Below are 23,718 nucleotides of genomic sequence, written 5' to 3' on the forward strand. Positions count from 1 at the left end.
GAAAAAAGTCCCAGTCAATCCAGCCTCTCCTTATAATTCAAAGCATCAAGTCCCAGTGGCATCCTAGTAAATCTTTTCTGCACTCTTTCTAGTTTAATAAATGTCCTTTCTATAATAGGGTGACCAGAACTGCCCCCCTTTTGCTTCCTTTTTATTGTAGGCTTTGGTTTCACTCTCGTTTTTCTCTTATTTTTCCTTATGCACAGCAACGGTTCTTGATTCTGCCAGTCACACCCCCTCTGGACTTATTGTTTGTTTCTTTATTTTTAGTTTATTCATTTACAAGGTGCAAGGAACTCCTGCAGTGATATTCCAGAGCCAAGATGATTGATCTCCAATCACCACAACCACCTTCCTTTGTACCAGGTATGACTCTAACCCGTGGAGCATTTTGTCCCTTACTTCAGTTTTGCTAGGGCTCCTTGATACCATACTTGGTCAATGCTGCCTTGATGTCAAAAGCAGTCACTCTCACTTCAGCTCTGGAATTCAGCTGTTTTGTCTATGTTTGAACCAAAGCTGTAATGAGGCCAGGAGCTGAGTGACTTTGGTGGAACCAACTTGAGCATCAAAGAGCAGGGTAGTGCTGACTAAGTGCCTCTTTATAGTACTGTTGATGACCCTTTCCATTACTTTATTGATGATTGAGAGAAGCATGGCTGGGTTGGATTTGTCCTGCTTTTTATGTGAAGAACCTGGACATTTTTCCACATTGTCAGGTAGATGTCAGTGTTGTAACTGTTCTTGAGCAGCTCGGCTACGGGTGCTGCAGGTCCTGGAGCACAAGTCTTCAGTACTATTGCTAGAATATTGTCAGGGACCATAACCTTTGCAGTATCCAGTGCCTTCAGTCATTTCTTGACATCATGTGGAGAGAATCAAATTGACTGAAGGCTGGAAACCTACGGAGGAGGTTAAGATGGCAAGCTTAGATCTGATCTGTTGGTAGTGGGATCGCTTAGCTCTGTCCATTATTTGCTGCTTATGCTGTTTGGCATGCAAGTAGTCATGTTTTGTACCTTCACCAGGTTGACATCTCATTTTTAGATATGGCTAGTGTTGCTCCAGGCATGCCATTCTGCACTTCTCATTGAATTAGGGTTGATTCCCTGGCTTGGTGGTGATGGTAGAGTGGGGGATAAAATGGGACATGAGGTTACAGATTATGGTTGAATATAATTCTGCTGCTGTTGATGGCCCACAACTCCTCACGGATGTCCAGGCTAGAGTTGCTAGATCTATTTGAAATCTGTGCCATTTAGCACAGTAGTAGTGCCATGCAGCAGAATGAAGGGTATCCGTAATGTGAAGATGGGACTTCGTCTCCACCAGGACTGTGTGGTGATCATTCCTAATGATACTTTCTGACAGATACACCTGCGACAGGTAGGTTGGTGAGGATGAGATCAAGTACGCTTTTCCCTCTTGGTGGTTCTCTCTCTACCTGCTACGGACCCAAACTAGCAGCTATGTCTGTTAGGACCTGGCCAGCTCAATCAGTAATGTTGGATATTGAAGTTCATTTCACTTTTGCCACCCTCAGTGCTTCCTCCAAGTGGTATTCAACACGGAGGAAGGGATACCGATTCATCAACTGAAGGGGGTCAGTATGTAGTAATCAGCAAGAGATTGAAGACTCCCGGGGCAATTCCCTTCCGACTGTATACTACTGTGCTGTGATGGTAGTGTCTGGGCCATTATCTGTAAGGTGTGCTTCTAAGAGTATGACTATGTCAAGCTGTTACTTGATTTGTCTGTGAGACAGCTCTCCCAATTTTGGCACAAGTCACCCAATGTTAGTAATGAGGATTTTGCAGGGTTAACAGGGCTCTGTTTGCTGGTATCATTTCTGGTGCCTAGGTCGATGTAGAGTCATCCATCCAGTTACACTCTAATATGGCCAAGCAAGTGTCTTGCTTGGCCATATCAGAGGACAATTAAGAGTCAACCACATTGCTGTGCATTTGGAGTCACATATATGCCAGAGCAGGTAATGACAGGAGATTTCCTTCCGTATGGCACATTAGTGAACAAGATGGGTAATTAAGACAATCACGGATTTTTCCAACAATCAACAATTTCTGTTGTGGTGAGATTTGAACCTGGGTCCCCAAACCTGGGTCTCTGGTCTAGTGACATTACCACAACACAACCGCTCCCCCATTTGTCCCATAAAAATCCTATGATATTACGCAAAGGAAAAGAGGAAGTTGTCCCGGCTAACATTGTTCTCTTAATGAACAATACACCAAAATCAAATCGGCTGACTGGTCATTCAGCTGGGAGTTTGCTGTGCATGAAATTTAGGCTCTGTTAACTTGATAAAAAACAATAATTGTAGAATGTAATTCTTTGTGGACGAAGGAGTTTGGAATGTTACTGCAAGATGTGCTGAAATGATATATACATGCAAGTTATTTCTATTATACAGGACCAGGGGGAGTGATGATGTGACAGGAATTTAGAATGGTAGCAGGGCTTTGAATAGAGATTAGAGAATAGAGAAGGGCATTAAGAAAAGAAAGTTTACGAAAAGTACAATTCTTCAGTATTGAAAAAGAAATACATTTTCTCAAATAAATCATTACTTTGTAATTTCTTTGCCATCATGGTTAAGGGATTATTTTAAAACATCCAAAGATCTTGAGTAAAATTATTCTTGCCTTGATCACATTTATTGTGCTGATATCCATGAACACTCTTTAAAATAGTGATAAAATAATATAATTTTTTAAAAAAGGTTATAAAGCTGCTTTTAATTCGTTTTGAATTAATATAACACAATCGCTGGAATTCTACCACCCCACCCGCCACGGAATTGGAGCGGGCAGAGGTTAGGAACAAAAGAGTTGTCAGGGAGAAAATCGGACCTCTCAGGGACAAAGGAGGGGAATTATGCTTAGAACCCAAGGGAATAGGGGAGATCCTAAATGAATACTTTGCATCGGTATTCACGAAGGAGAGGGGCGTGTTAACCGGGAGGGTCTCGGAGGGAGGTGTTGACCCGTTAGAGAAAATCTCCATTACAAGAGAGGAAGTATTAGATTTTTTAGGGAACATTAAAACTGACATAGCCCCAGGGCCTGATGGCATCTATCCTCGACTGCTCAGGGAGACGAGAGATTAAATTGCTGGGCCTCTGACGGAAATCTTTGTCGCTTCTTTGGACACGGGTGAGATCCCTGAGGATTGGAGGATAGCGAATGTGGTCCCGTTGTTTAAGAAGGGTAGCAGGGATAACCCAGGAAATTATAGGCCGGTGAGCTTGACGTCCGTGGTAGGGAAGTTGTTGGAGAGGATTCTTAGAGACAGGATGTATGTGCAGTTAGAACGGAACAATCTCATTAGTGACAGACAGCATGGTTTTGTAAGAGGGAGGTCGTGCCTTACAAATTTGGTGGAGTTTTTTGAGGAAGTGACAAAAACGGTTGATGAAGGAAGGGCCATGGATGTTGTCTATATGGATTTCAGTAAGGCATTTGACAAAGTCCCACATGGCAGGTTGGTTAAGAAGGTTAAGGCTCATGGGATACAAGGAGAAGTGGCTAGATGGGTGGAGAACTGGCTTGGCCATAGGAGACAGAGGGTAGTGGTCGAAGGGTCTTTTTCCGGCTGGAGGTCTGTGACCAGTGGTGTCCCGCAGGGCTCTGTACTGGGACCTCTGCTATTTGTGATATATATAAATGATTTGGAAGAAGGTGTAACTGGTGTAATCAGCAAGTTTGCGGATGACACGAAGATGGCTGGACTTGCGGATAGCGAAGAGCATTGTCGGGCAATACAGCAGGATATAAATAGGCTGGAAAATTGGGCGGAGAGGTGGCAGATGGAGTTTAATCCGGATAAATGCGAAGTGATGCATTTTGGAAGAAATAACGTAGGGAGGAGTTATACAATAAATGGCAGAGTCATCAGGAGTATAGAAACACAGAGGGACCTAGGTGTGCAAGTCCACAAATCCTTGAAGGTGGCAACACAGGTGGAGAAGGTGGTGAAGAAGGCATATGGTATGCTTGCCTTTATAGGACGGGGTATAGAGTATAAAAGCTGGAGTCTGATGATGCAGCTGTATAGAACGCTGGTTAGGCCACATTTGGAGTACTGCGTCCAGTTCTGGTCGCCGCACTACCAGAAGGACGTGGAGGCGTTAGAGAGAGTGCAGAGAAGGTTTACCAGGATGTTGCCTGGTATGGAGGGTCTTAGCTATGAGGAGAGATTGGGTAGACTGGGGTTGTTCTCCTTGGAAAGACGGAGAATGAGGGGAGATCTAATAGAGGTGTACAAGATTATGAAGGGGATAGATAAGGTGAACAGTGGGAAGCTTTTTCCCAGGTCGGAGGTGACGATCACGAGGGGTCACAGGCTCAAGGTGAGAGGGGCGAAGTATAACTCAGATATCAGAGGGACGTTTTATACACAGAGGGTGGTGGGGGCCTGGAATGCGCTGCCAAGTAGGGTGGTGGAGGCAGGCACGCTGACATCATTTAAGACTTACCTGGATAGTCACATGAGCAGCCTGGGAATGGAGGGATACAAACGATTGGTCTAGTTGGACCAAGGAGCGGCACAGGCTTGGAGGACCGGAGGACCTGTTTCCTGTGCTGTACTGTTCTTTGTTCTTTGTTCTTTGACAGCGGAAATGTCCTTTGACCTTGATTGGGAATTTCCGGTCTCACTCGAGCAAGGCCGTAAAATCCCGCCCAATGATTCTAGGGGCAGAACTTTCCCGTCCCACCCGCCACGGGAATTGTAGCGGGCGGAATACGGACCAGGCAAAGGTCTTTTGACCTCGGGCAGGATTTTCCGGTCTTGGGGCGAGTGCTGCTGGAACATGCCACTCCAGGTTACTGGAAAGTATGAACTGTAACTGGAACCAGAAAGTTTTAAAAATGTTGTCTTTGCTTCCTGAAACTAAAAAAATCCTAATCACTTATTTCATGCAAAATATGTTGAACCGTCTCATCTCATTTTTCCATCTTAAAATTAAAGCATTGCTTTAGGAAGTTGAAGCACTCCAAGTTTCAAAGACATCAAGAAACATTTTCCTAATCAATAATTAAAAGACAAGGGTAAAATATAGCCAAGCCAAGAGAGGTAGTGCATAGACTGTGGAGCAGACAAGCAGGAAAGGATGGGATTAATAGGGTGGTCAAATCTGGGACAGGAAGAACAACACAGAATTTGCAAGGAATTAAACAAATGATTCTAAGTTATAATGTACTCATATGTTTGGCTGAGCCCCAAGCACCATAATAAAAGGACAGCTTCATAGAATCCCTACAGTGCAGAAAGAGGCCATTCTGCCCATCGAGCCTGCACCAACAACAATCTCACCCAGGCCCTATTCCTGTAACCCCATGTATTTACCTTGCCAATCTCCCTGACACTAAGGGGCAATTCAGCATGGCCAATCAACCTAACCTATACATCTTTGGAGCGTGGGAGGAAATCGGAGCACCTGGAGGAAACTCATGCAGTCATGGGGAGAACATGCAAACTTCACACAAGTTACCCGAGACCATAATTGAACATCAGTCCCTGGCACTGTGAGGCAGTCGTGCTAACCGCTGTGCCACCATGCTGTCCCCCTTATGGTACTTAAGGACATTCTTTGGAGACCTGATTACATGCACTCTCTTGTCAGCAAATCTATTTTATCTTAATTTTTATTGACTATTTACCACAGAAATTGTGTAATTTATATTTGGATTAACAAAATTTTCAACGTTTTAAACAATAAAGTGGCTTGCCGATTGCCTAAGTAGAATGAAAGCAGCATTGCTACAGGTGTCTCACGATAGGCTGATAAGTTTTCATCATTACTGTATCCTCAAAAAGAGCAAATTTCAAAACCACATGTTCCCTGATTTTATTAGTAGGCCGTAAATTATCATCGAAGTAGGCAGTTATTCCATTTTCAAACAGAAAAAGAATTATTGTTCTCAGGGATAATTTTTAAAGCAGGTTAAAAAAAACTAAGCAGACCAATATTTCTTTCAGAGTTTTCGAGATTTTATGCTTGAGCATTTAAGCTGGGTAAAATGTGACAGATTTTAGCCTCAATAGTAAACCGTTTAAATTTTAAAAAATTGATTGCATTGGGGTCCAGTTTAGTTGCATGTGTCTTGCTATGGAATTTATAATCAATGTCAAGCATTCTAGACTATCAATTACATCATTAAGTTCCAAAGAAGAAGAAAATAACTCACAAAATATTAGTTCATCTTAAATTCTTTCCATATTTCACCTTGATTGTATCTGTCAAAGTCTTTTAGCTAAGGGAGAGCGACATCTCAATACCAACATCAATGGTCCTCTTTGGCCAACCGTTAGGAACCACCTTTGCTACTGAATAGGATATTTAAGTCCATCTTTACAACACAGAAGATGAAGAACTGTTACCAACAGGCACACACCAATTGTATTTTTAGAGAACAAGTGGTACTCTTCACAAATTAGGCTGATAGATGGTGGGCAGCCATGACATCAAAACCTACAACTGAAATTATGAAGCTATTGCAATTTTCAATGCAATAATTTGGTTTCATTTGCTCCTTTTTTATATAAACACTGAACATTGATTTTAGTCATATTTATTGCACAAGTAATAGAAACACCCAGAAGATTGATTTTGAAAAAAAAGACGCATTATATGGTAATGATATATGGCTGCAGTGCTAGAACTCAACCACTAGGAAGTGCTCTTGATCAGTTCATGAGAGAAAAAAATTGTGCTGACCACAAACTATTTTGGATCCCTGGTTTCCATTTGTGTAACCACAGACATATTTCCAATGCATTTTATTTACAGTCACAATAGTAAAGCAACTATTAACAATAGTTTTGTTTCACATCATCCATTGCATATATTCAATAATCCTCATTAAAATGTGAGCACAAGTTAAAAGTAATTCAAATGAATAGTTAAAGTTTATTTATTAGTGTCACAAGTAGGCTGACATCAACACTGCAATGAAGTTACTGTGAAACTGCCCTAGTCGCCACACTGCGGCACTTTTTTGGGTACACTGAGGGAGAATTTAGCATGGCCAATGCACCTAACCAGCATGTCTTTCGGACTGTGGGATAAAACCAGAGTACCCAGAGGAAACCCACGCAGACACGAGGAGAACTTGCAAACTCTGCACAGAAAGTGACCCAAGCCAGGAATTGAACCCAGATTCCTGGGAATGTGAGACACCAGTGCTGGCCACTGTGCCACCGTGCCACCCATTACTGACCAAATATTGACCAAAAGAACTACATACGTACTATTCAATAGTGTTTGTAGGACCATGCTACCAAAATGTATCTTGGAGGAAGCATTTTTTTAAATGTCTTTTTTTGTATTCCTTCCAATAGTTTCCCATAACTACACATTACAATGGATTATGAGGCTGCCTCACTATATTTATGATACATTTGACAATCTGTTCAAAGCTCCTAGTATTGAGAAAAATCAGTGAACCAAATGTTTTATAGGGTTCTTTTTATTTCAAATGAGCAACCTATTTAAATCAATTATCAGCTTAAAATGAGCAGCCTGATCTAATTAGTGTTATCCCCTAGTGAAATAGAGAATGAAAGGGAGGTGCTAGGCAGAGCTCCTGAGATCCAATACCCCAAAGGACTCTATTCTAGTGACCAATGTGACACAGAGTCCCTGCAGGATGATTGTTCTTGTAGTGCTTGATCATGCAGAGTACTCCCAAGGCACAGGGATTCTGTTCAAAATCCATGGAAATAAAAAGGAGGATTTTCTACAAGGCAGACTTTTACTAGATTTACTTTATTCCGAACATAACAAATCTAGTATTTCAACATGATGCTAGTTTAGTTTTCCAATTCAAACGATCCTGATCAAATTACAGTGACATATTTGCAAATATAACTAGCATAGATTGCAAGAAAGCAGTGCATACAATTGTTGTTCCAATATTCCTGTTCTGACTGTTTCATGGGCTGATAGCCCAGTTGGAAACTATTAGTGTAGTACGAATGATGATATTATTGTAATTGGTAGTTCAATGGATATACACTCTTTAAACAAGACTCATTAAAATATGCCAACTTAGTTGTAAAAGATCAGATATATTTTTACATATATGACTTTTTTCTGATAATGAAATTCAGTTTTGGGAGGTCACATATAGAAAGTATGATCCAAATATCTGTAAAGCATTTTATCTACTGACCATGTATATCACGTACTTAAGTAAAATAGACTGATTAGAAATCAAAGAAAAACAAATTACATTTACTAATCTATAATCTATTGATCAACCTTGTTTTCAAGTGCCACTTGTGAAACCCTCCATTTTATGGTTCTTTGTGTTAGGAGATGTAAATTTGAATGAAAATGACTCTTCACACATCACTGTAGACCTTGTTTTTACAGTAAAGTGGCTAGTTGTTGAAGAATGTTAGTAGATATGCCAAAATGTAGCATTACAATATAATAAGGCAGATCTGCATAAGCAATCTGCTGGCAGCAAATTCAGGGGCCAGTGGTTTATGGAAAATAAATACAGTAGCGTCAAATATATAAAGAAAAAGTGTCGCAGGAATGAATGAATTATAGTGGGCATGACATGTCACAATTGCATAAATCACCAGTGCCAAATGTGATTTGTACAATCCATTTGATTTAAGAGTTTAAATTCACTTGTACTTAGTTTTTCACCATCCTTTAGACTGACTTGTCAGCGTGGATTTAGTGAGAGGCTGCAAACCCACAAGTAAGGTGACTCAAAGTAAATGGAAGAAAAATTAGTAAAAAATGGAATTCATTCATTTTACAAGCAGTTCATTCAAACAAAAAGAATGGCTATAATTGTGTGAGTATCAAACGTTTCATTATGTGCATGACAAGGCCCCTGCAATGAAACAACAGAATCCAATGTTTTGTCAGATACTTGAATTCAAAACCATTAAAAAGAAACAGGGTAAAAAGTAAAATCAAATCATTATTTTCCATACTTTATCACAATAAAATAAGAATGTATCTGCTGATTTATCAAATTTAGAAGTTTTAAAAAGCTGCAGCCTGACCACAAGGGTCTATTTGGAAATATAAGGAAAAGTGGAAAAGCTCTGATTCAATCTATTAAGTTCTTCCACTCTTGGCATTGTCCTGCTTCTAATTTGTATGTTTGTATGTCTGATGTCCACCCCACAGGCAAAGAGAATTGAAATCAAACATATTATTTTTAAAAAATGTTTACTGACAGCCTTACTTGGGCACTTAACTCCAAATGATAACCTTTCAATATCATTCTACTTTTTTTACTCATCCATGATGTGGGCATTCTTGGTGAAGCCAATATTTATTGCCGATCCCCATGGCTGTTGAGAAGGCGGTGGTGAACCGCCTTCTTGAGCTGCTGGAGCTCATGTGTTGCAGGTACGTTCACAACGATATTAGTGAGGGAGTTTCAGGGGTGGTACAGTGGCACAGTGGTTAGCACTACTGCCTCACAGCGCAGGGACCCGGCTTCGATTCCCGGCTTGGGTGAATGTCTGTGTGGAGTTTTCACATTCTTCCACTGTCTGCGTGGGTTTCCTCCGGGTGCTCCAGTTTCCTCCCATAGTTCAAAGATGTGCGGGTTAGGTTGATTGGCCATTCTAAATTGCCACTCAGTATCACGAGGACTAGCAGGTAAATACGTGAGGGTTATGGGGATAGGGGCTGGGAGGGATTGCGGTCGGTGCAGACTCGATGGGCTGAATGGCCTCCTTCTGCATTGTAGGGATTCTATGATTTGACCCAATGACATTGAAGAATGTAGAATATAGTGGGGTGCAGGCAGCGAAGCCCCTAAAATTCACCCGATGACCTTCCTGCCACCCTCCCGCACCCAACAGGCCAGTTTCATAGCTGGACTGGAAGAGCTTGTCTCGGAGCACAGTTAGTTCTGGAGCTCATGTCTTCAGTGACCACAGTCATAGCTGTATCCAACATTTTCAGCCATTTCTTGATGTCGCATGGAGTGAATCAAATTGCCTTAATACAGGTATCTGTGATGCTGGGACCTCAGGAGGAGGCTCATCATTGAATCATAGAATCCCTACTGTGTAGAAGGAGGCCATTCGGCTCATCGAGTCTGCACCAACCACAATCTGACCCAGGCCCTATTCCCATAACCCCACACATTTACCCTGCTAATCCCCTCAACATTAGGGTCAATTTAGCATGGCCAATCAACCTCACCCGCATATCTTTGGATTGTGGGGAGAAAACTGGAGCACCTAGAGGAAGCTCACGGGGAGAACATGCAAACTCCACATAGACAGTTACCCAAGGCCGGAATTGAACCCAGTGCTGACCACTGTGCCACCGTGCCGCCCTAATGTATCATGTATTTGGTATTTCTGGCAGAAAATGGTTGCAAGTGCTTCAGCCTTTGTATTTTGCACAGATGTGCTGAATCCCTCATCGCTGAAGATGGAGATCTTTGTGGATGTTTAATTCCCCAACAGTAATTACAATTGAGTGGGGGAGGGTTGCAGAGCTTTGATCTGACCTGGTCGTTCTTGGGATTGCTTAGTCTGATCTAAGTCATGCTACTTTCATTCTTTAGTATGCAGGACACAGAGCAGCTGCAAATAGATGTAGACAGGTTAGGTAAGTGGGCATAAAGATGGCGGATGTAATATAGGGAAATGTGAAATTATTCATTATGGTTGGAAACATAAAAAAGCAAAATATTATTGAAAAGATGAGAAACTTGTAAGTGCTGATGGTAAAGAGACCTATGTGTGCTGATACAATTAGAAACTCAGAAATTTAGCATACAAGTGCAGCAAGGAAGTAAGAAGGCAAATCACGTGTTGGCCTTCTTTGCAAGGCAATTCGAGTACAAGAATAAGGAATTCTTGCTCAAGAGTTTTAATGAAACTGCATCTGGAGTACAGTGTGTGCAATTTTGGTCTCCACATTATAGAAAGGATATACTTGCATTGAAAGCAGCACAGCTCAGGTTAATTACATTTGTCCCTGACCTGAGGGAGTTGTCCTATGATGAGAGGATGAATAAATTGGGCTTATATTGTCCACTGTTTAGAAAGAATGAGAGGCGATCTTATTGAAACCGACAAAATTCTGAAAAGGCTGGATAGGTTGGATGCTGAGAGATTGTTTCCATTGGTTGCAGAATCTAAAACGTGGAGGTACAGTCTCAGGTAAGCGATTGATCATTTAGGACTGAGATTCAGAGAAAATATCTCACTAAACATAGAAACATAGAAAATAGGTGCAGGAGTAGGCCATTCGTTCCATCGAGCCTGCACCACCATTCAATATGATCATGGTTGATCATGCACTTTCAGTATCCCACTCCTGCTTTCTCTCCACACCCATTGATCCTTTAGCCACAAGGGTCATATCCAGTTCCTTCTTGAACATATTTAACGAATTGGCCTCAACAGCTTTCTGTGATAGAGAATTCCACAGGTTCACAACTCTTTGAGTGAAGAAGTTCTTCCTCATCTCAATCCTGAATGGTTTACCCCTTATTCTTAGACTGTGACCCCTAGTTCTGGACTTCCCCAACATTGGGAACATTCTTCCCACATCTAGCCTGTCCAGTCCCTTCAGGATTTTATATGTTTCTATGAGATCTCTCTCATTCTTCTAAAATCCAGTGAGTACAAGCCCAGTCGATCCAATCTCTCTTCATATGTCAGTCCTGCCATTCCAGGAAACAGTCTGGTGAACCTTCGCTGGACTCCATCAATAGCAAGAATGTCCTTCCTCAGACTAGGATACCAAAACTGCACACAATACTCAAGCTGTGGCCTCATAAGGCCCTGTATAACTGCAGCAAGACATCCCTACTCCTATACTCAAATCTTCTTGCTATGAAGACCAGCATGCCATTAGCTTTCCTCACTGCCTACTGAACCTGCATGCCAACTTTCAGCGACTGTTCCACCATGACACCCAGGTCATGTTGCACTTCCCCTTTTCCTAAACTGCCACCATTCAGATAATAATCATCCTTCCTGTTTTTGCCACCAAAGTGGATAACCTCACATTCATCCACATTATATTCCATTTGCCAAGTATTTGCCCACTCAGCCAGCCTGTCCAAGTCACCCTGCAGCCTTTTAGCATCCTCCTCACAGCACACACTGCCACCCAGCTTAGTGTCATCTGCAAATTTGGATATTGCATTCAATTCCTTTGTCCAAATCATTAATGTATATTGTGAATAGCTGGGGTCACAGCACTGTACCCTGTGGTACTGTGGGAGATCTAGAGTACCAGCGACATTAGGCACTATTAGGTACTATAATTGACTTGGATACAGACAGTGCGAGACACTACTAATACTCGATCTTACAAGCTTTAATTACTTGTGCACAAGGAAAAACAGACTTGCAGCCCTCTACAGACTGTTTCTGAAGTTACATACAAACAACTTGGCAACTATAGTTAATTACAGCAAATGAGAAACAAGCAATTTTTCTAATCCTTCATTTGCATACATATTCACCAATCATACCCTAGCTTTTCACCTTTTCTTGTTCAATGAAAAACTGTCTCCTGCTAATCCTTCATTTGCATAGCAGATCCCCATAGCTTGCCTTTGGTATTTTGTTATGGAAAACTCTGATTTTTCTCATCCTCTGGTGAAGGCCAAAAACAGAATGTTTACGGGACTTATGCAGGTGAAGATTAGCTGTTCATGCTAAATACACAAGCACTGACCCCATTGGAGGCCTATATACTGATGAGCATTTTTCATTGCTTGACAGAGATTTATGGAACCTTAATTTTAACAATTTAACTTCCACTAGTCACTGCCTGCCACTCTGAAAATGACCCACTTATTCCCACTCACTGCTTCCTGCCAACCAGCTCTCTATCCATGTCAATACATTACCCTGAATACCATGAGCTTTAATTTTGCTCATTAATCTCATGTGTGGGACCTTGTCAAAAGCCTTTTGAAAGTCCAGATACGCAACAGCCACTGGTTCACCCTTGTCCACTCTGCTGGTCACATCTTCAAAAAATTCCAAAAGATTTGTCAAGCACGATTTCCCTTTAGTGAATCCATGCTGACTTGGACCAATCCTGTCACCGATTTCCAAATACTCAATTATTGCATCCTTAATAATTGACTCCACCATTCTCCCCACCTCCGATGTCAGGCGAACCGATCTATAATTCCCGGTTTTCTCCCTCCTTTTTTAAAAACTGGGGTTACATTAGTTACCCTCCAATTCACTGGAACTCTTCCAGAGTCTATAGAATGCTGGAAAATAATCTCCAATGCGTCCATTATTTCTAGGGCCATTTCCTTGAGTACTCTGGGATGCAGAGCATCAGGTCCTGGGGACTTATCGGGTTTGAATCCCAGCAATTTCCCCAATACAATTTCCTGATTAATAAGGATTTCTTTTAGTTCCCCCTTCATGCTGGACCCTCTGTCCTCGAGTATTTCTGGAAGGTTATTTGTGTAAATGGGTCGTGAATCTTTGGAATTCTCTACTAAAGAAGGTTGTGGATACTCCATCGTTGAATACATTTAAGGCTGGGATATATGGAGTTTTTGTCTCTAAGGGAATTAAGGGATATGTGGAGTGTGTGGGAAAATGGAGTTGAAGCCCAATATCTGCCATGATCAGATTGAATGGAGGAGCAGGCTTGATGGGCCATGTAGTATATTGGCCTTCATTGCAAGAGGATGTGAGTATAGGAACAAGGATATCTTACTGCAGCTGTACAGGGCCTTGGTGAGACCACACCCGGAATATTGTGCACAGTTTTGGTCACTTTATCAAAAAAAGGATATACTTGCCATAGCAGGAATATAGCGAAGGCTAATCAGACTGCTTCTTGGATTGTCATATGAGGAGAGATTGGATCAACTGAACCTCTATTCACTGGAGTTTAGAAGATTGAGAGGGGATCTCATTGAAACATATAAAATTCTGACAGGGCTGAACAGACTGGATGTAGGGATGTTGTTTCCTTTAGCTGGGGGATCTACAATGAGGGGGTCACAATTTCAGAATATGGAATTGGCCATTTAGGACTGAGATGAGGAGAAACTTCTTCACTCAATGGGTGGTGAACATGTGGAATTCTCTACCACAGAAAACTGTGGAGGCCAAGTCACTGAATATATTTAGGAAGGAAATAGAAAGATTTAAAGACTAAAGGCAGCATGGGTATGGGGGGAGTGTGGCCGTATGATGCTGTGATAGAGGATCAGCCATGATCACATTGAATGGCAGAGCAGGCTCAGAAGGACAAATTACCTTCTCCTGCTTCTATTTTCTATGTTTCTATGGTCTCCTTCTGCTTTTATTTCTTATGTTCTTACTTTTTTATGTACATGTAGCATACACTGAACATATACAACTTCATATGAATTGAACCAGGTTAGTAAGCCATGAGTTTAAGGTTTACATGTTGATACATATATTTTACTTTAGTTTTCAGTATTAAGGCCTCATTTTCAAAGGACAGAGGGAATGGGAATGGTGCGCTGGAACTTGGTAGTGAGCAGCAAATCCAAAGAGTTTGGAAGGCTAGGCTGATCTTAATGACAGGTCCTCATTTAAAATAAAGTTCCTGGAGTCCCATCCAGTACCTGGCCAGGAACTACAATTTTGTGGCAGGTAGCCGTGCTGGAGAACCTCGGGAAAGTTCCCATCAGTCAGGTCTGAAGTCAATCATGGAGCTGAGTTGAGGGGAGAATATTCTGTTGCAACTATTTGGAGGTTGGGATTAATGTGGAGCAAGGACACCTTGCGTGGGTGGATGGGAGCTCTGCAACTCCTCCTGGCCCACAAGGAATTCATCAGATATGGTTTTATAATTTTTTATGACCATTTGAGTCCTCACAGTGTGGTCCTGCTGCCGGACTTCAGACAGCATGTGACTTGGGGGTGGCCCAGTGGTTAGCGCTGCTGCCTCCTAGCGCCAGGGCCCTGAGTTCAATTCCAGCCTCGGTCACTGTCTGTGTGGAGTTTGCATGTTCCCCCTGTGTCTGCGTGAGTTTCCTCCGGGTGCTCCCACACTCCAAAGATATGCAGGCTAGGTGGATTGGCCATGCTAAATTGCCCCTTAGTGTCAGGGGGGACCAGCAGCGTAAATATGTGGGGTTACAGGGATAGGGCCTGGGTGGGGTTGTTGTCGGTGCAGGCTCGATGGGCCAAATGGCCTCCTGCTGCACTGTAGGGATTCTATGATTCTCCCTGGCTTGAAATTATTCTTGTGCGACTAACAATGTCAGCAGTCCACAACTGCTGTCCATAAATCACCATTTTGAAGTGGTGGAGAGCCTGGTTAGTCCAGTGATACCTGGTGGGATGCCATCAGGAGCACCTCATAGAGCTACCCATGGTGTCAGGTCAGTAGGGGAAATGTCAGGCAAAGTGTGGTCCTAAAATTCCTCAACAAGAGAAAAGGTGAAGAAAGATTTCACCTCACCAACTGTGAAGTCAGAAGAAAGCTGCAGTAGCAGGGAGATCCCAATCATTGTGGCTCAACATATCACTGAAATTTTACCACCAAACCATTAAGATCATATGGATAATGATGACGCCTCAATATCCCCATGTTAAACAAAATCATATGCCGGCTTCTACTGGAGTTTAAGTGCTGTGATGATGGAGAATTGACGGCAGGGACCGAGCTGTGAACCTAGGAGTCCTTGGTTAAGAATCTGTACATAGGCTACAGCAGGTTATTAGATATACATGGGGTAACGGGAATAGGGCCTGGGTAAGATATTCTGCCGGAGAATCGGTGCATACCCGATGGGCCGAATGGCCTCTTTCTGCACTGTACAGATGGCCTGGAGCTGCAGCACCTGTCACTACGCTGACTTCTTCAGGATACTCCCCACTCATCAAAGATAGAGAGGGGAGCTAGAAAAGGTGCCTGAAAAAATAGGCTGCCCAACTTTCTCCTTGTGGGGATCCACACGCTGTGGGATCACCATTTTCATGGTCAAAGAAAGAAAATTTAAAATTTTCCAACTTGGAGGGGTAGAACATTCATGGATAATCTCAAAGTGCAGAAAGAAGCACTGTAATTGTATCATATGAACTATCAAGACAAGTTGACATCACTGCCCTCGGTGAGACTCACCTTCCTGGGGTGGAGAAGCTGAAGGAACACACGGGACAAAAGTCCTTCTGCTAGAAGGGAAAGACTGACTGTGACCCTCACGTCCACAGAGTTGGTTTTGCCATTCAGAATAGGATCTTGGATGCACTGCCAGAGCTCGCCAATTGTATAAATGGAAAGCTCATGACACATCACATATAAATATGCCACTATCATCAGTGATTATGCCCCAACTCATTACTGTTTAGCAAAAGTTCTATTCTGCCATCCGAAAAGAAGAATAAATCATCCTTCCAGCTAGGAGAATTTAATGCTAAGGTTGGCCGTTACTCAGATATCTGGAGTAGAACCATTGGGAGAAACAATGTGGGAAATGCCAATGCAAATGGTGTCCTAGGGCTGACAAAGTCTGCTTAATATGGCCTCATTATAACAAACACTCTCTTCCATCAGAAGGACAAATAGAATACCACATGGAGGTATCCTAGATCAAACATTGGCAGCTCTTGGATTATGTCATTGGTTGAGTCAAAAATCTAAGTGATGTCTGTATTACTCTACCCATAATGGGGGATTAACTCCTGTGGACAGATCGTCAACTTATTCAATATATAATGAACTTCCACCCAGTACAAGGCATTACCAGACCCAAAGGTCCAAAAGAAAGATGGGAAGATGGTCAGTGTCTCAGCCCTAAAACGGCCCAATCAAGGGGAAGAATTCCAAGTGCAGCTTATGGCCATTCTCGAAAATCATCATACATAAAAACATAGAAACCAGAAGCAGGGGTAGGCTATTTGGCCCTTCAAGCCTGCTCCACCATTCATTTTGATCATGGCTGATCATCAAATTCAATATCCTGACCCTTCCTTCTCGCACCCCCGCCCCCCCCACCCCCCCCCACTCCGATATCCCTTGAGACCCAAGAGCTATATCTAATTTCTTATGAAATCAGGCAACATTTTGGCCTCAACCACTGTGATAATGAATTCCACATATTTACCACTCTCTGAGTGAAGAAATTTCTCTCAAAATTTCTCCATTCCCAAATGGAGTCAACTGCACCAGACACTTGCATCCAGACCATTTGGGTTTGAGCATTGTCGTCACCAGGACTGGCTCAATGAAAAAGATGTTGAAATATGTGATCGCATACAAAAACTAATGAGCAGCTTTCATTACCTGGCAAAATAACCCAAGGCCACAAGTCAAGAAGGCAACATTCCATCAGCACCCAAAGACAAACCCAGAAGATAAAGGACATTTGGTAGAAAGAGAAAGCCAGAGAAACCCATCGAATGATGCTCACCATCTCGACGAAGCCACCAGGGCCATCTATAGACCAAGGTAAAATGGACAAAATCCCTTTCACTCACAACAGGATGGTGTCTTTCTCCTTGTGGGGAACCACACGATGTGGGATCGCCATTTCCATGATCAAAGAAAGAAAACTTTAACTTTTCCAACTTGGAGTGATAGAACTTTCATGGATAATCTCAAAGTGCAGAAAGAAGAACTGTAATTGTATCATATGAACTATCAAGACAAATTGACATCACTGTCCTCAGTGAGACTCACCTTCCTGGGGTGAAGCAGCTGAAGGAACATGCAGGACAAAAGACCTTCTGCTTGAAGAGAAAGACTGACAGTGACCCTCAAGTCCACAGAGTTGGTTTTGCCATTCAGAATAGGATCTTGGATGCACTGCCAGAGCTCCCCAATTGTATAAATGAAAAGCTCATGACACATCACCTACAACTGAGCCACAATTAAAACGCCACCATCATCAGTGATTGTGACTCAACTCGTTACTGTTTAGGGAAAGTTCTATTCTGCCATCCTAAAAGAAGAATAAATCACCCTTCCAGCTCGGAGAATTTAATGCCAGCGTTGGCTGTTACTCGGATGTCTGGAGTAGAACCATTGGGAAAAACAATGTGGGAAATGCCAATGCGAATGGTATCTCTTCATAAGGATAACAATGCCATTGTCAATATTGGAAAGAACATGGGTAACTTTGATAAAGAGTGAAGCCGATACAACAATATAATTTAGTCAGGTCTGGTGGCCGATGTCTATGCTGGCTACAAATAAACCTGTTGGACTTTAACCTGGTGTTGTTAAAACTCTTACTGTGTTCACCCCAGTCCAACGCCGGCATCTCCACATCATCACTAGTTGTGTGCCAGGCATGCTGAAGTCTGCCCTCTTGAAACTGATGGGGAGAAATTATGTTTTACCTTTTGCGGGGCATTGGGGGAGGATGGAGGATGGAGGGCAGAGTAGTTTGTGGGAGGGGATGGAGGTGTGTAAAGCTAAGTTGGGTCTCCATATTTAAGAAAGAATATGCTGGTGTTGGAGCAGTGCAGCACAGGTTTATTACATTAGTTCCTGGGATGAGGGAATTGTTCAATGATGAGAGGTTGAGTAAATTGGGCCGATATTCTCCTGAGTTTAGAAGAATGGGAGGCAGTTTATCGAAACCCATAAGATTTTGAAGGGGCTTAATAAGATAGATGCTGAGAGATTGTTTCCGCTGGTTGAGGAATCTGAAATACGGGGGCACGGTCTCAGGATAAGGGACTGATTATTTAGGACCGAGATGTGGAAAAATTACTTCACTAAAAGGGTTGTGAATGTTTCGAATTCTCTACCCCAGAGGGTCGTGGATGTTCCATCGCTGAATACATTTAAGGCTGGGATGGACAGATTTTTGATCTCTCAGGGGATGAAGGGATATGGATAGCAGATGGGAAAATGGAATTGAAGCCCGGATCAGCTATGATCAAATTGAATGGGAGAGTAGGCTCGATGGGCCATGTGGTCTACTCCTGCTCCTATTTCTTGTGCTTTATAATTTACAAGCACATCAAAAGTGAATGTAAGAAAGTAGTTGATCAACAGCTGCAGCTACTTTTGGTGACTGGATTGTGCATTTTAGTTGGGAATTTGAAAGTTAAATTCTAAGTCATTTGCAGGTGAGGTTTTTTCATATTGTAGGAAGTGGAGTTGGAAGTTTGTGACAGGGCATGTATTGTGAGCAATATAAGGGAATTGATGGAAATGGCTTATCATGTTATCATGGGAGAAGAGCGGCCACATGAGATGGCAAAATCAAGGTCGTAGAATGTATATATGAAGGGAGAACTTTGGTTGAGCAGAAGGGCAATTAAATTAAAAGTAATAAGATGAAAGAAGTCGAAATGGAGATTAGAATTGCTGAAGATAAGATGTTGCTCACTGCAGATTCTGAAGGAGAGAAAGGGCAAAGGTATCTCAGCAAAAAAACTGAGTGGGAAGTGATGTGCAAGCAGAGCCAACACATCCAATAACTGAATTCCACGGCACTCTTCTGCCATCTATTTTGGCAATTGTTTACAATTAAAAAATCATCTTCCTGAGAAGCCCATTCCTGTTCTAAAATGTTTTTTGTACTTCATTCCCACAAACACATGAAAACACACAGGGAATGTCAGAAGGTATGAACTTTCTCCATGATCTGTAACTTAAATGGTTTTCTTGAATCACCAACATGGAGGCATAAATAAAACTGAAACATTCTTTGTGGCTGTTGCTGGATACAAATCTAATGCATGAAACCACAAAAATAAGGGATTCTCCAATCTCATTTGTTCCTTGCCCGCCCCGCTGCCAGCGAGAATGGAGAATCTGGCGCTCAACCAAAATTCCATTCACTGCAGCGGCACTGGAGAATCCCAGCAGCGGACGAGGTCGGAGGTTTTCAGTGTAGATGTCCTCAGGCATAACTACTAAAGGGTCTAATTTTCAAAGGAAAATGTTTAATACATCAATTCAATACAAAAGTTTGAAAAGAAAAACATTATTATGATACAAATCTGAACAAGCAATTAAAGTTCTATTCAGTTAAAATTGTGTTTAGAAGAAAAATACACAGCAACTTTGACGTACATTTACATAATATACTTTCTGAAATGCATACTGCAAATACTGAAACTCACGCATTTGAACATTTAATGCCCAACCAGAAATATATAAGTCGGAGCTGCCTGTCACTCAGATGTGCTTGTCTCAGTCGGGTGAATTTCATCAGTTCTTGGTCAGTTTGTTGAATGGAATGACATGTGGAAATTAGATGCTTCATCCCAGCAGGGGTGAAAAAATAATTAACAGCTTGCACTTACTTCCTACAGGTCTTTGCCTGAACCAAACTGATAATTGTCACTCTGAACCACTTCCTTCTTTTCACTAAACATGACCTCTGGTTCCAAATGACCCGACAAGAGTAGAAAAAAAGTAGCAGACATATTTTCTTTCAGGTGAGTGGCACTATGTTGTACTACCCTGGCACTATTAAATGCACGTAATGATCATACTTCCAAAGCATAGTCTACTCTATATTCCTAGCAAACCAGTTAACATTTCAGAGGCATTCGTTGTTATGCTAGACTCACCAGGTTAATCGCTTGAGTTACAAATGCCAAGGTTTTATAAGTTGTTATGTTTTGGAATTGTGTCTTTAAGTTAGGGTAAAATGGAGGAATGAAGTGTTCTGAATTCAGCTGGCAACAAGCCTGGGTAGCTTGATTGTTAAAGATCAAAGGTGGCAGGAAGAAGGATGTTTTACTGGAAGAAGGTGCAAGATGTTTACGCCTGGAAACAATGGCAAAAGCATTTATGTGCGATAGTCGATAGACTGTCAGAGCCAAATTTTGGCTACTGAGGTAGATAGCTCCAGTAGGAAAATTTCCCAAATTGCTGGACCCACTTCACGAAAAAAAGGAACTTGAAATACACAATTTCTGGGTATGGAACTTCCACACCCAGGGTCTGACCACCATTTTTAAAGGCCTCATCATGTCCCTGGCTGCAAAAATCCAGCCCTTAGTCAAAGGCCAAAGGAAGTATTAGGAATGTCAGGTGTGTAAATGGCTATACTTCAAACTGTCGATTTAATTTCAAGACAGAATGAAGCTGGGAGTCGAAAGGATCCTTAATTAGCATTTATACCGAGTTACTGGGTTCATGTGATACACACTGTGAAGAAAATGGGCTTTGAGAGGGGAAGAAGTCATTGTATGATCAGGTAACATGCATTCCTAAAACAAATCACAGAACTTCACATGTTCAATCTGCAAGAATCTGAGAGGGAGAAAGAGAGCAAAGAGATAGAGACAGCAAATCTCTACTGTCCACCATTCAAAATGCAGGTGGAAGCTCGTGCTCAGTTTGAAGAGACCATGGTTATGCGGGATTAAATAAAGCTAGAAGGTATGTCGATAGAGAGGAATCTCCAGTGTAACCCATATCATGAAAGCCAGTTCAGGGATTAAAAGTTGGCTAGGAAAGGAAAAGGGAGCCAAAAATCACTTTGCATTGGTTCCTTGGAAATTAAGTGTCCAGTTAAAGAACAGAGTAAAGTGTAACCATGGAGGAAGATCTTTGATTGTACTAAAGCATGTAACAAGCATGTTTTTTCTGTAGTTTAGAATACAAGTTATCTCAGAAAAAGTATTTAGCCAATGTTGCTTTTAGTTTATTTGTTGTAGTAAAAGTCTTAAAACTTGAAACCTTGTTGTGCAATTCCTTTAGTTTGCTCACTGGGAGTTTGAATTTCTTTTCATAAGTTGTTGTTCTCAAAGAGATCATAATAGTGGTGCTAACTACTTAAAATAGATTTCTACTTCTAAGTTTTATTTGTAAATTCCAGAAGGTCCATTTTACAACTCCCAGTGTGAATACATTGCACTTAATATTGTATTAATACACACAGTAAAGCAAGTTTCAAATGTTACAAATTAAAACTGAAATATTCAACTTGGTTTCAAATGTAGAAGGGATGTCATGTTCAGCATTGAGATATGATAAATTTACTAAACTCACATGAGCAACAAAGTGACAAGTAAATGATGTTCAGTTTTATGAGTTGGGATATTCATCATATCTCACTATTCACAGGCAGTTAGAGTTTTAATTTTTTTAGTTTTAATTATGATTTATTTTCATGATGTCAGATGTGTATATGATTCTATATGTCCTGATACAGTTCTTAAACTGTACATATGCTATGAAGAGTGATATATTAAAAATAGTCAAGATCTTTTGTGAGCTCTATCAGGCCTCACTAATAAACAGGTGTTCCACATTACAGCAGGCTGCACTATCCTTGAACATTTGCTGGTATCCAACATCTGGTATATAATGGAGCAAGTATGTACGATTGTAGCTCAGCTGAGTTCATGCAGACTAAATCCAGTTTTTCATCCTTTATAATTGGTCTAAAATTTGAAATTTAGCAGGCACTTCTACCAAGTTCACACCCAGAAATGATAAGTGACATTATTGAGCTGTGGGGATTTTATTTCTTTCCTCTTTAAAGTTAACCTTTCACATTTGAGTTTATGCATGGTGCTGCGCTATACATCTGAAGATAATCATGGAGAATTTTGAAATTTGCAGTGGTAAAAGAGCTTCACTACGTAACACATAATTTATTTTAAGAGAAAAAATGACACAAAATAAACAAAGCCCAACCAGAAAATCCAGCAAAGTATATTTCACCTATTGTGATAGTATCTTCCTCATCATGAATTAAAATACTCCTGCATATTTCCAGATGGTTGCATTTATTAAACAAGGGAAACTATATGGGACATGGATAATATTGACATTCTTGGTACTTTTTACCAACTTTATTACTTCCATAAGCTACCCCTTAGCCCTTTCATCCATGATGTGGAGATACCGGTGTCGGACTGCGGTAGGCACAGTAAGAAGTCTCACAACACCAGGTTAAAGTCCAACAGGTTTATTTGGTAGCACAAGCTTTCAGAGTGCTGCCCCTTCATCAGGTGAATGGAGAGTTGGGTTCACAAACAGGGCATATGCCCTGTTTGTGAAACCAACTCTCCACTCAGCTGATGAAGGGGTAGCGCTCCGAAAGCTCGTGCTACCAAATAAATCTGTTGGACTTTAATCTGGTGTTGTGAGACCCCATTCATCCAAAGTGGATACTGATTCAATACATAATTATTCTCCTTTGAGAAAATAACTGAAATACATATTTAACATAAATATTCACTTCCAACAGCACAACAATTTAAATCTCATCAAAGAGATGAGTAGATAGAAAATTTGAGTGAAAGCCAGCAACTATGGAAGAAGGATATATTGGTATAGAGTATTCTTCAATTCAGCATATCCTCCATAGACTGAATATCTTTCCTTCTGTTGTCTGCCTTTTCTAATGGTGATGACAACGTTTAGCCAAGAATGGAGAAGTCAGAGTAGGGTGGAAATTCATCTGTGCTCCTCTTCATTTGTCATCTTTCACAAGCCCCAGGATTCTGATCCAGCGATGCATCAAGATGAGTGTGGGCCTTCTGAACTGACACAGCATCTGCTTTGAAGACTTTACAGCTCCTTTTATTGATATACTGAAGATAAACGTTTGTTGACATTATGGTATTGCTTTCTGAAGCTTTGCTGGTACACACCACTATTTTCTTTTGCTGAAGAAGTAGTCACAGCCCTCAAGCAACTTACAATCAGCTCGAACTAGAAGTTTGGTCATTTTAAATGCTAACAATGCAAAATAGCATACCCCTGTTTGCAAAGAGGTTTACAGAATGTAGATGTTCTTGATTAGT

The sequence above is a fragment of the Mustelus asterias genome, chromosome 14 (genome assembly GCF_964213995.1).
Source record: "Mustelus asterias chromosome 14, sMusAst1.hap1.1, whole genome shotgun sequence".
Classification (NCBI taxonomy): domain Eukaryota; kingdom Metazoa; phylum Chordata; class Chondrichthyes; order Carcharhiniformes; family Triakidae; genus Mustelus; species Mustelus asterias.